The 13,702-nt window shown below is 38.1% G+C and overlaps 1 non-coding gene across 1 annotated transcript; it reads right to left on the reverse strand.

Annotated features, from left to right (window-relative positions):
- Positions 1–3,276: 3,276 nt before the first annotated feature.
- On the reverse strand, positions 3,277–3,350 carry TRNAI-UAU (transfer RNA isoleucine (anticodon UAU)). The gene has a single exon. It is a non-coding gene; the product is annotated as a tRNA-Ile (tRNA).
- Between the last annotated feature and the right edge of the window lie 10,352 nt (positions 3,351–13,702).

Here is a 13,702-nt window from a genome sequence, read left to right on the forward strand (position 1 = left end):
TCTTAACAAAATCTAAAAATTGGTCCAAAAGTCGACCCCCGGGCCCGCACCTCGGAACCTGACAAATCTTACAAAATCTGAATACACATTCCAATATGAGTTCAACTATACAAAAATTATCAAGTTCCAGACCATTTGGTCCCTCAAATCACGATTTTCGTTTTAGAAATTTTCTTCAAAAACCAACTTCTTCCCCAACCCAAAACATAATTTAAATGATAAAACTGAAGACAAAATCATGGAATATGTTAGATTCTAGGTGAAGAACACTTACCCAATCAATTTTCTTGAAAAACCCCAAAAGAAGCTCTCAAATTCGAAGTTTAAAATCCAAAATATGAAGAAATGGCCAAACCCTCGACTTATATGATTCTGCCAGAACTCCCGCACCTGCGACAAACTTAGCTGCTTCTACGCAACCGCAGGTGCGCCTGACCAATTGCACATGCGCTCCTCTTCGCTTCTGTGCCCAGGGAACCGCTCCTGCGGCACCGCATGTGCGTTCCAATTCTCCGCATCTGCGGAGACTGCCCAGACCAACTCCTCTCGCACCTGCGCTTCCTCCTTCGCACCTGCGACCATCGCATCTGCGCCCAGGGCCCGCAGGTGCGATTACACCAGAACTCAGCCTCTCTAAAACTATGGAAAATTATCCGCAACTCGTCCGAAACACACCGGGGCCCTCAGGACCCCGTCCAAGCATACCAAGAAGTTCCATATACCAATACATACTCGCTCGAGGTCTAGAATTACATCAAACCACGACGAACTACGAATCACACCATGAATCGAGCTTTTGAACTTTCAAATCTTCCAACTTCTAAAACTCGTGCCGAAACCTATCAATTCAACCTGAAATGACAGCAAATTTTGCAGACAAGTCCCAAATGACAAGACGGAGCTTTTCTAACTCTCGAAATCGCTTTCCGACCCCGATATCACAAAAGTCAACTATGGGTCAAACTTCTCCATTTTCCAAACTTCAACTTTTCCATCTTTCGCCGAAATGCCTCAATTTACCCTACGGACCTCCAAGTCCGAATCCGGACACACGCACCTATGTCCATAATCACCATACAAAGCTGCTGACATCATCCAAAATTTATTCCGGACCCGTTTACTCAAAAGTTGAATTCCGGTCAAATTCTCGTCGTTTGAACTCCCAAATCTAGTTTCCTTCTTCCAATTCAACTCCGAATCATCCTGTAACTGAATTCAACCATGCACACAAGTTAATACTCATATTATGAAGCTGTTCCAGACCTTACGCCGTCGAACGGAGTTTATTTTCTCAAAACAACCGGCCGCGTTGTTACATCCCCATCAAAAATCTTTTCCTCCTTCAATATGGGACAATGTCCCTTTGTCAAGGAGGGAAACTCAAACATTTCATTTTCTCTCCATTTCCCATTCACCCTCTTTTAAGCTAAATAAAGCTTAAAAAATCCAGCAATCCCCCATTTAATCATGGTTAATTATTACTTATTTTCTCATATTATTTATCATATAATCACGATTAATAGATATATTTGGTCTAAACATCCACCGAAAAACGAAAATACCATAAAGAATGGAAGGAAAATTGGGAAGTTTGGTGTGAGTGATGAACGCCCACTATCATTCAATCATATTTATCCATTGTGATTGTTAGAAAAGTTTGGAAAAAAAAATTGTGAGAAGTGAAGTGGATTATTTGAGATATGTAATTAGGTCATAAGATTTCCCTTTCATAACGTCAATTCTTAATCCTTCAAAACTAACTACTTTACTCTACAATATTATACGAGAAAAAAAAAACATAAAAGTGTAACTAGTGGAGTTAAATGAAACAAATTTTTTTCAAAAGGCTCTCCACTAAACAATACCACTAGTCAATTTGTTGTTTGCTACTGATGATGTACTTTCGTAATCATCTCATACAGAAGTGGGTAATTAAGTAATGTTTTCCTCATCCTTAACTTTTATTAATCTCATATTATTGAAACAATAATACTAACAAAATTGAATATCCTGCGTCTGTTTAACTACTATACACTGATAATGTAAATTATTTTTAAAATAAATACAAGTAATTTTATTTATATAAAGTAGATTAAACTAACCTATTACGATAGGTAACATTATATTGATAGTACAAGTGCTATCAATATATATGAGTTAAATCTATTAATTCTGCTTATATTGTGCTAGTTGCGTGGACTGCCGACTACTATTTATCTTTGTGAGTTTCAACACCTTGAATTTTTACTTTATCTCACTCGCTATTCTCCAAAATAATGGGGAAAAAACAAAAGTAAAAAGAAAGAAAAGCACTAGAAGCAGGAACCACTCGAAGCATTAGACTTTATACCGACGCAATACTTTAAAAAGAAATTTTATGGTAAGACGGCATAAGAGGAATTCTTAAATTATCGTCTAATCCATCTTTATATGATTCTTTTATCTTGACGTAATAAGTTAATGATTTAAAGTTCTACATACCGACGATAATATATAAGCTTTACACTATCAAAGTTAACTTAATTGACAACGATTAACTCTTTATAAGAAATGTTAACGCGGAAACTGTATCGGTCAAAATCTGATCAAGGAGATCACGTCTGAAATAGGGCAACCAAAAATTAATTAGGCCGAGGTCGTGCTTAAGAAGCAACATTGTTGAGCCAACCACCTAAGGTCGAGGTCGAGCACTCAAATCGGTCAAAATGGCTAGTTTAGCAATAAAATATTTTAAAGGAATATTCTGAAGAATATTCTTGCATTTGTACTTTCAATAGGTAAGAGATATATGTCCCATATAAGTAGGAATAGAGAGAGAAAGAAGGACCACGTAATATTCAATTTGATAAGCTCTATTTAGAAAAATTAACTTTCAAGTAACTCCAAATATTATATTTATGCAAGATTCGATTTGTTGTTTGTCCGAAACTTTCTCACATCAGATCCGATAAAGTTTCATATATTCCCACGTTTGGTTATCTTCCATCACTCTCCGAGAGAATCATCCACCTCATTGAACATTTAGGTGAATCATTCTCTCTATTTACATTTATTGTCATTTATCATCTTTATTGTTTGCCCTTATCCCCTCATTCACTCATAACAATATCATTAAACATCCTTTTGGTATTTAGTAGCTTTGAATGCGGTTTTTATATTATTGTTATCCATCAATCTTGGACCTAGGATTTAATATATTTTACTAGAATTTACACATTATCATTTATTTAATTAGTTTAACAAAAATATATAACACTTTTTGATGAAACAATTTGGTGTCGTCTATGGGGATCGAACCCACGACCACGTGGTTATAAGCCACGTGCTCTACCACTAAGCCGAAATTTAACACTTCTTGGCCAAAAAGAAACTATAGTAAAATAACATGCTTTAGTCAGATAAAATCGAATTGATAGTATATACTTCCTTTGCGCTGTTTATATAAATTATGAATTCGTAGTTTGAGCTAAATTCCATTATTGTTATACGGCAGTCTCTTTCCAGACATCAATTTAATTTGTTGCCGTAACAGTTCGGTAGATAATACATCAACGTAACCGAAACCGACAGGCATTTGTCTATAATCTCATTACTTAACTGTCAATGACTTAAAAAGCTTCAAAGTAGTGGACCTATTTTCTTTATAGGCCAAAATAGGTCAGACTAGAGGCAGAGGATGCTCTAAAAGAATGAGAATATATAATAATCAATTGAATATAGCAGAAACTAGAAATTATATATCCCTTTTTCCATTTGGTTTCACAAAGGCATTTAGCCTCTATCATTTTAAGAATATATAGGAATCTCATCATACTATTAATTTCTATCTATTATATATTATATATTATATAGAAGAGAGAAGAGGAGGTCGACCAAGGGCATTATTGTCATTTCAAAAATATAACTGCATTGGTTGCTTGTATAATAGGCTCAAAAGTTTGATTGTGAGTTCTTACTCACGGAAAAAATCAAAAGTAAATGGGGCACAAGCTATTGAATTCTTCAAGTGGATCCCACTTCCCATTCAATATTCAGTATCTTCTTTAAATGCACTACTTTTTTTTTTTTTTTGTGAAAGCAAATTATTCTCACCTTCACTATTTACAAAATTATTTTTTCAATAAGTATTTTTAACTAGAAATATTATATGTTTGGTAATTTTATAATTAAAACATTCATTTGATTAAAATATACCATGGTAACATAAAGTTATATATAACAATTCTATTATCTCCTTAAGAAATATTTTTTCATTTGTTTTATTCATCAACTGTTTTAGTAAAGAAGATTTTTTTAAAAAGAAAAAGAAGTGGAGATAATTTATATAGATTTATGTTCAGATGTTCTTATACTATTATCAATTCATATCATTTAGTTCTCATTAAATTAAATTTCAATTGGACCACTTTATAAAATTAGGGAAAATATTTAAGAATAAAATATATTTTCAAGTCCCCTTTTGAATATAGAAATTTAGTATTTATTCAAATTGCATAAAAAATAATCCCTTCTCTAAAACATGACTTGAGAATAACCTAAACCAAAAATTAAGCAAATTAATTTGGGAAAAAAATTTCCTTTAAAAATCATTTCATATTAGGCAGCATGAGAAGTATCATTATGCAGGATTATACTTCTCCCTCTATGATCAAAGTTATTTGGGTACTTCCTCTGTGTTCAATAAAAATCCAATATTATATAGATTTCAAAATATATAAATATAGAATTAACTATTTTTAAAAAGGTGAATAAAGTTGTATTACACCCTAAATAATATCTCAATCATATCAAATGACACTAGGAAAAAACTGTAATGCTTCAATTTGACGTCAATTTGATTAGTATTTAGCGCGATACAAAAATTAATTTATTTTATTAAATTATTAAGACATGTCATTAAACTAGAAACAAATACAAATTTTCTTGTTAAAAAATTCTAAATAACAAAAACTCAGGTTTATCATTTTAAAGAACCCAAAAACACACACCTTATCATCAACTATTTGGGAATAAAATTAATTTATTTTATTATTCAAATTTTGATTGATATGAAAAGAAAAATTAATACGTTAATACGATTGAAAATACTAAAAGAGTAAAAGAATATATTATTCAATTTAAACAATGAGAAAATACATCACGGCTTATGTTTCAACTGAGTTTTTAATCATATTTTAGTAATCGATTTAAAGTTTGATGGTGTAGAATATTTTTTAAAATAAAAAAGTATAGAATCTAAGTAGAAATACTCTAAATTGTATTTGAAGTATTGTATAATCTTTGTACAATAAAGTGTCGACAAGTATTACAAAGTGATTAGCATAGTTATAATACGATTTTAGAAAAAATAAAATGTACATAAAAAAAGAAGATAAATTACAATACTGGTAATTGTGGTTCTATACATTATTATGCAAAAGCCTATTGTATTTCTTCTTTCTCTAAAGTCAAACAAAGTGTGTAATTAGCTATAGATCAAATCAAAAATATTAAAAGGAAGAAACAAGAAAAAGAGCAATGATATCATCTAGTCATATTTATAAAGTTGAAAGCTGATTATAAGTAAACCGTAAGCCATTAGAGGGGAATCACAGAAAGGAGCTTTAATTTTTGCATTTCTCGCTCGGTATTCGATATTTGTATTATAGCTCCGATTAATTCGAATTTGTGCCATATAATAGAGCTGAAACATAGTGCATAGGTACTCTTCAATGTAACGTGGACAAGACGACGTGGCATACTACGATCACGTACATAAGTGTTGTCCTTCGTCTCGGCAATACGGAACCTCTCAACAACTCCCGTTCTTTTATGGGCTATCAGAATAGGTAGGCCCAAGCCTTTCCCCTCCCCCTTCCCTCCATAAGACCCTCATTCTCTCTTCCTCTCGGGAAAGAAAATAAGAAAAGATACATTTTTTTCTTTCATGTGAACGGCTCTATCTTGTATCGAAAGGTTTTTATTAAAGAGAAAAACGCTGCCTGCCGAGATTTTTTCTATTCTGAAAGCTTGAACCCATATCTCCAGTTAACTATAGACTACAATCTTTGGTGAGAAAGAGAGAAAGGAGCTTTAACATTTTCAAAGTAATTTAAGAAGAGAACTTGAAACCTTTGTGTGTACGCAAATGGCTAGCATGAGGCCGACATACAAAACTTTAGCTCTAAACCTAAGTTAAGCGCGTATGTTAAAGCAGCTATGTTCTTTTATTAAACAAAAGTGCCCACCTAAGTCGATGGAAGTAATTTGTAACTTTGTTCTTTAACAGACATAAAAAGACTTCAGATTATGAATAACAGACACGAGTCTCCTTAGCTTGCTCATAATAGGATTCCTATACTTTAATGTAATCATGTACTCCTCAACTCCTTCGTAAACTTTCTTTAATCGATTGCCTTCTAGGTACCTAGAAAAGAGAAACAATGAAATAAAAAGCAGATCCTTTAAGGAAAGACTTAAACGGTAAGGAGAAATTCCAATTTCCGAAGGACATATGGTGTATTCTTATGTTTAATTAAGAGGAATTAATCTAAATAGTCGTTAATTCAACTGTTTAAATTAAAAAAAGTTGACCGATGTATAATATATGTTTTAATCTATATATAATCTATGTATACCGACTAAAAAAGAAATAATGAATTTGATTCAGCTATTTATGTAAAGATCTTAAATTAATGGAAATGAGAACACCCAAAAAGTACATAGTGTTTATCCGTAAAACGGTACAGTTAAATTTGTAATGTGGCTTATAGACACATTAATTAGTTTGATCTAAAATATAAAAGAAATAAGAACTGAAATAAGATTATGAAATAACTTTAAAAGAAATACAAGTCTGACTAAGTGTTTAGCTTCTTCATAGCATAACAAGAATAATGTTAAGAATAAAATAAAGAAAGTAATTCTATAGAATGAGAGCAGCTAAATAGCTTTTTCGTACAGAATGCTTCATGTTCTACATAAGATACTAATTCTCCTATTTGTAGCTCTATTTAGGGAGACAAGATCCTCAAATCAAGCTCATCTTAAATAAAAATGAAATCGTCATTGATGGCTGTATAACAATTGGATATAAATGCAGGATTCTTTGTAACACCTGCTCATTGAATGTTGTCTTTCCTAGCTGATATCTTCCTTTCAAATCTTCGTTTTCGGTTCCAATGCCTTCGGACCTTATTCAACACCGGTTACATGTTTGTATCTGGTGCTAACTATTTGCTGACTCATATCTTACCTGTCTTCAGTTCCACGTATCATCTCATCACTCATCTAACTTGTAACGACCCGACCAGTCATTTTGAGCATTATAACCACATTTTCCCTGACAATACTTTAGTGTTACCGGGAAATAGATATAACCTCTTTCCTTAGCGGGCAAGTTTCTGAACAGTTTCTGACACTTGAAAGGACGCACGTCTCTTCGCATTTAATGACCCGAACACGTGTTACCCAGCGATTTGGAAAATATTTTTGCCAGTTTTCGAGTTAATCATGACCACGATTTTTGCCGACTATAAACTTCTCCACAACTCATCATTTTTACTCTCTACTTTTACAACTCCTTCTTCTCCTACTGCAAAATTCATCTTTCCCAGTAAAATCTCCCTTTTCAAATTCCTTACCACCATGTATTCTAACGAAGTTGTTCTCAGAAATTCTGGCCTTCTCTTCGGTAAAGGCCCTAAGAAGAACAAAGTGAAGGAGGTCGACGTTCTGAACCTCCTACTGTTAATACCATTATTCCTTCCAACTTGAATTCTAGTTGGATCTTCATGTCCAAAAAGAACCCATTAACCCTAAAAGTGATAGATATTGCATATTCGTAGGTACCCTTCTTTCATACGCTTTGCCAGCATTCTCATTGTTAAAAAAGATTGTGACTGGTAAAATAGTGAAATCTTCACCCCCAATAAAGGAAGGGTCACCTTCTCCAAGCGGGGGTACATGTATGATTATACATACCCCTTTACTTTGGGATTCTTTAAAAAAATTGACCCTATACTTTTAGAATTCTCCTATCGGTATCAAATATCTTTGGCTCAAGTAGGTCCATCCATTTGGCGCGCGGTGGCTTGCTCCGCCAATTGTGTTCAAAGAGCAGAGAAACCCTAACTGTTGTATACAATATGAACCTCTACTCCCCAAAGATCTTCCGCAGGGATGTCTAAAACTTAGCAAACACGGTCATCATACTCTCCTTACCAGTGTTGATAGTAATAAAGACCGTAAATATATGGAACAGTTTGTTGTCATTTCTACTGGGGACATCCTCCCAACAACATCACCTGTTATACCTGAATCGTGGAATCTTCTTCAAGTCTTTAGATATCTTTTCCTTTCCATGTTTTCTCTCCTAATTTCGGGATTTATGTTGTAAATTGAATATTTTCGCTTGGGCTTCATTCCCTTAGCATATTTTGACGTTGTAATTCTGATTTTGGATAGATTCAACGCGAGTGGAGGACAATTAGAGGGGAAAACACATCGCGGGCTAGATATTTGACCGGATTGAGGTGAGTAATGATTGTAAATGATGTCCTGAGGGTATGAAACCCTAGATTTGCACATCGTTGTGCTATATTGAGGTGGCGCACACGCTAGATGACGAGCGTGGGGTCGTGCACTGTTGGGGATTGTGACTTAGTCAATCCCGAATGACTATTTTACCGCGTATTTGACTGAAATCTATTTGCTATCATCTTGTTTTGGGCTGAATGCCACATTTGGGCTTTGCACCAACTATTTGAACCTTTAGGGGATTTTTATTGATATTTTCTCACTGCTTTGACTTAATACTTGAACTCAGCCATGCTATATTCCACTGTTTTCATAACTCATTCATGTTTACACTATTTTAACACTTAAATGATCTTTTAAATGATATTTTGAGCTGAGAATGATCTTTTGCTATTGCCCGAGTAGCTTGTGAGGATTTTGACTGAGTAAGGCCGAGGTCCTATTTGTGAGGAAACACTGATTATGATTATGAGGCCGAGGGCCTAGTGATGATGCCACGAGATGGCTTGATATTGCGCTTGGGCCGAAAGAGGCCCCTCCAGGAGTCTACACACCCCCAGTGAGTGCGAGTACCCATTGTGATGTGAGATATAGCCCAAGGGGCTGGTATTGTTGATGTTGTGCCCGAAGGACAATTCTCTATGTGCTTATCTGTCTTATTTGTATGTCATTTACCTGTTTAATTGTTGAATAGGCATCTTTTGAAGTTTAAACTAAACTTATATGATTTTATATATCCTTATTGAATCATTGTTCTTGCCTGTTTTACTGCTTCATTATAGCCTATAATGTGCCTTACGCGATTTCATGTTTTCAGTCTTTATTTATGATTATTACTCACTGAGTTGGAGTACTCACTTTACTCCCTGCAACCTATGTGCAGATTCGGGCGCATCTAGTCCTGCTCCCAAGTGTTGATCTTTCCAGCTCAGGCGGACCCGAAGATTCTCTAGGTAGTTGTCGGCGTTCACAGCCCAGAGCTTCTTCCCTATCTTATTTCTCCTTGTTTTAGTTTTTGTATTAAACTTTGTAGACTTTTTCTGAGTATTCCGGATTTTTAGATGCTCATGACTAGTGACACCCGGTCTCGGGCTGTGTTGGGTTGTATTCCACATATTGTTCTGTATGGACATTGTTCACCTTTGGGTTATTTATCATGTTCAGAATTGAATCTTATTGTTTAACTACTTAAAACTAGAAATGGGTAATGCCGGCTGGCCTTGTCTTCACGAGAGGCGCCATCACGACCGCGTCCAGGTTTGGGGTTGTGACAAGTTGGTATTAGAGCCTAGGTTACATAGGTCTCACAAGTCATGAGCAGGTTTAGTAGAGTCTCGCGGATCGGTACGGAGACGTCTGTATTTATCCTCGAGAGGCTGCAGAACCTTTAGGAAAAACTTCATATTCTTGAAATTCTTGTCGTGCGAATTTATTGGTACGAGTACTACTGTTATTCTATTCTCTTACAGATGGTGAGGAAACGCGCTACCGGTCAGGATGGACGACTACCAGTACCACCAGCTATGGCCACTAGAAGCCGAGGACGTGGTGTGGTCGCGATAAGGGCAAAGGTGTGTCCCGCACTGCAGCTAGGGCAGCACCTGTAGATCCACCAACCGCCCCAGTTCTGGATCAGGTCCCAGTTGTGGACACTCCAGCAACACCAGCTCAGGCACCGGTTGTGCCCATTGTAATTTCGGGTCTTCAGGAGGGCTCGGCTCAGATTATTAGTTTGCACTAGCATAGCTCAGGCAATTTCAGCCACTATAACTGCAGCTACTTCTTAGGCCGGAGGAGGCACTCAGACTCCCACCGCTCGCACACCTGAGCAGGTCGTGCAGGACTTCAGATTTCGGGGGCACATTCAGCCCAGCCGATTGCAACTGCTCAGGACTATGTAGTTCATGCTATTCCAGAGGACGAGCAGCGTAGGTAAGAGAGGTTTGGTAGACTTCAGCCTCCGACCTTCAGTGGTGCAGAGGGGAGGATGCCCAAGGTTTCTTGGATAAGTGTCAGAGGATGCTTTGTACAATGGGTATTTTGGGGACCAGCGGGGTTGCTTTCACTACTTATCAGTTTTCTGGAGCTGCCTTCACTTGGTGGGAGACTTTTGAGAGGCATAGGCATGTTGGTGCAGCACCCCATACCTGGCAGCAGTTCTCTGTTCTCTTCCTGGAGAAGTATGTGCCGTAGTCTCGCAGAGAGGAGCTACGTAGGGAGTTTGAGTGGTTGCATCAGGGAGAGATGACTGTGACGAAGTATGAGATGAGGTTCTCCAAGTTAGCTCGTCATGCTATTTGGTTGGTTCTGACGGATAGAGAGAGGATTAGGAGATTTGTTGATGGCCTCACTTATCAGCTTCATATTCTCATGACTAGGGAGAGAGTGACTAGTGCTATTTTTGGGTAGGTTGTGGGTATCACCCGTGATATTGAGTCTGTTCGTCGTCAGGAGCGAGAGGAGAGGGAGGCTAAGAGGCCTTGAAGATCTGGTAGTCACAGTGGTACTCCTACGAGAGGTCAGTTTCAGCACGACAGATGTCGTCCATTCAGGCATGCTCAACTAGCTCACCCAGGTTATCATGGGGCGTCATCGGGTCATGGTTATTACATTACTCATCAGGGCCAGTCATCACTGAGTGCACTTCTAGCTCAGAGTTTGTCCCGTGCTCCATCAATTCAGGGATCTTCTATGCTAGGTGCATTAGCTAGTCATTCTGGTGCGAGGGGTTCCCTTCATTAACCTCCTCCAGCACCTGGGAGTTATTATGAGTGTGGAGAGATGGGCCATATGTGGAGGCAGTGTCCTCATCATCTTGCGGGTTTATCTCAGCAGAGGGGTCAGCCATTGGTTTTAGCGCTAGTTACTTTACCACCACCTGCCTAGCCAGCGAGGGGTGAAGGTCAGTCAGCTAGGGGTCGCCCCAGAGGGGGAGGTCGATCAGGTGGCGGTCAAGCCCGTTTCTATGCACTTCCAGCTAGACCCAATGCTATTTCTTCAGATGATGTTATTACAGGTATTGTTTCAGTATGCCACAGAGATGCCTCTGTATTATTTGATCTCGGTTCCACCTTTTCTTATGTGTCATCATACTTTGCTCGTTATTTGGATATGCCTTGTGAGTCTCTTGCTTCACATGTTCATGTATCTACCCCAATGGGCGATACTGTTGTTGTACACCATTTGTACCGGTCATGTATGGTGACTATTGGGGGTCTGGAGACCCATGTGGATCTTTTATTACTATGTATGGTGGATTTCGATGTCATTTAGGCATAAATTGGCTATCTATGTGTCATGCTATTCTGGACTGTCATGCCAAGACAGTCACATTGGCTATACCAGGTGTGCTATGGGTTGAGTGGCGAGGTGTGACTGATTATGTTCCCAGTAGAGTGATATCATTCTTGAAATCCCTGCGTATGATTGGGAAAGGTTGTCTTTCGTATCTATCCTTTGTGAGGGATGTGAGTGCCGAGATTCCTAGTATTGATTCCATTCCAGTTGTGAAGGATTTTTCCGATGTGTTTCCTACATACCTGTCGGGCATGCCACCGGATAGGGATATTGATTTTGGTATTGACTTGGTACCGGGAACTCAGACCATTTCTATTCCGCTATATCGTATGACACCAGCGAAGTTGAAGGAGTTAAAGGAGCAACTTCAGGAACTCCTGGATAAGGGGTTCATTCGGCCTAGTGTATCACCTTGGGGTGCGTCGGCTCTATTTGTGAAGAAGAAGGATGGCACTCTGAGGATGTGCATTGATTATAGGCAATTGAACAAGGTAACAGTTAAGAACAAGTATCATTTGCCTCGCATTGATGATTTATTCGACCAGCTTCAGGGAGCGAGAGTGTTCTCCAAGATTGATCTCCGTTCGGGTTATCAACAGTTGAAGATCAGGGACTCGGATATTCTTAAGATAGCTTTCAGAATCCAATATGGTCATTATGAGTTCTTGGTGACTTCTTTTGGGCAGATTAATTCCCCAGCAACGTTCATGTATTTGATGAACAGCGTGTTCCAGCCTTATCTCTACTCATTTGTCATAGTCTTCATTGATGATATTCTGGTGTATTCGCGTAGTCAGGAGGAGCACATGGAGCACTTGAGAGTTGTGTTGCAGAGATTGAGGGAGGGGAAGCTTTATGCAAAATTCTCCAAGTGTGAGTTTTGGCTCAGTTCAGTGGCTTTCTTGGGGCACGTGGTGTCCAGCGAGGGTATTCAGGTTGATCCAAAGAAGATAGAGGTAGTTCAGAGTAGGCCCAGACCGTCTTCAGCCACAGAGATTCACAGCTTTCTTGGTTTGGCGGGTTATTATTGCTGTTTTGTTCAGGGATTCTCATCTAACGCATCACCCTTGACCAAGTTGACTCAGAAGGGTGCTTCATTTGTATGGTCGGACGAGTGTGAGGAGAGCTTTCAGAAGCTCAAGACAGCTTTAACCACAACTACAGTGTGTTAGTTTTGCCATCAGCTTCAGGTTCATATACCGTGTATTGTGCAGCTTCGAGAGTTGGTATTGGGTGTGTACTGATGCAGGAGGGTAGAGTTATTTCTTATGTTTCTCGTTAGTTGAAGCCCCATGAGAAGAACTACCCCGTTCATGATTTGGAGTTGGCTGCCATTGTGCACACGTTGAAGATTTAGAGACATTACTTGTATGGTGTGTCATGTGAGGTGTTTACTGATCATCGTAGTCTTCAGCACTTGTTCAAGCGGAAGGATCTTAATTTGAGGCAGCGGAGATGGTTGGAGTTGCTTAAGAATTATGATATCACTATATTGTACCATCTGGGAAAGGACAATGTGGTGGCCGATGCTTTGAGCCGAAAGACGGTGAGTATGGGGAGTTTGGCATATATTCCAGTTGGGGAGAGACCTCTTGTAGTGGATGTTCAGGCCTTGGCCAATCAGTTCGTGAGGTTAGATATTTTGTAGCCCGGTCGGGTATTGGCTTGTATGGTTTCTCGGTATTCCTTATATGATCGCATCAGAGTGTGCCAATATGATGATCCGTATTTGCTTATCCTTAAGGATAGAGTTCAGCATGATGATGCCAGAGATGTGACTATTGGTGATGATGGGGTGATGAGGATGTAGGGCCGGATTTGTATGCCTAATGCGGATGGGCTTCGGGAGTTGATTCTGGAGAAGGCCTATAGCTCGCGGTATTCAATT

This window comes from Nicotiana tabacum, chromosome 21 (assembly GCF_000715075.1).
Source record: "Nicotiana tabacum cultivar K326 chromosome 21, ASM71507v2, whole genome shotgun sequence".
Lineage (NCBI taxonomy): Eukaryota > Viridiplantae > Streptophyta > Magnoliopsida > Solanales > Solanaceae > Nicotiana > Nicotiana tabacum.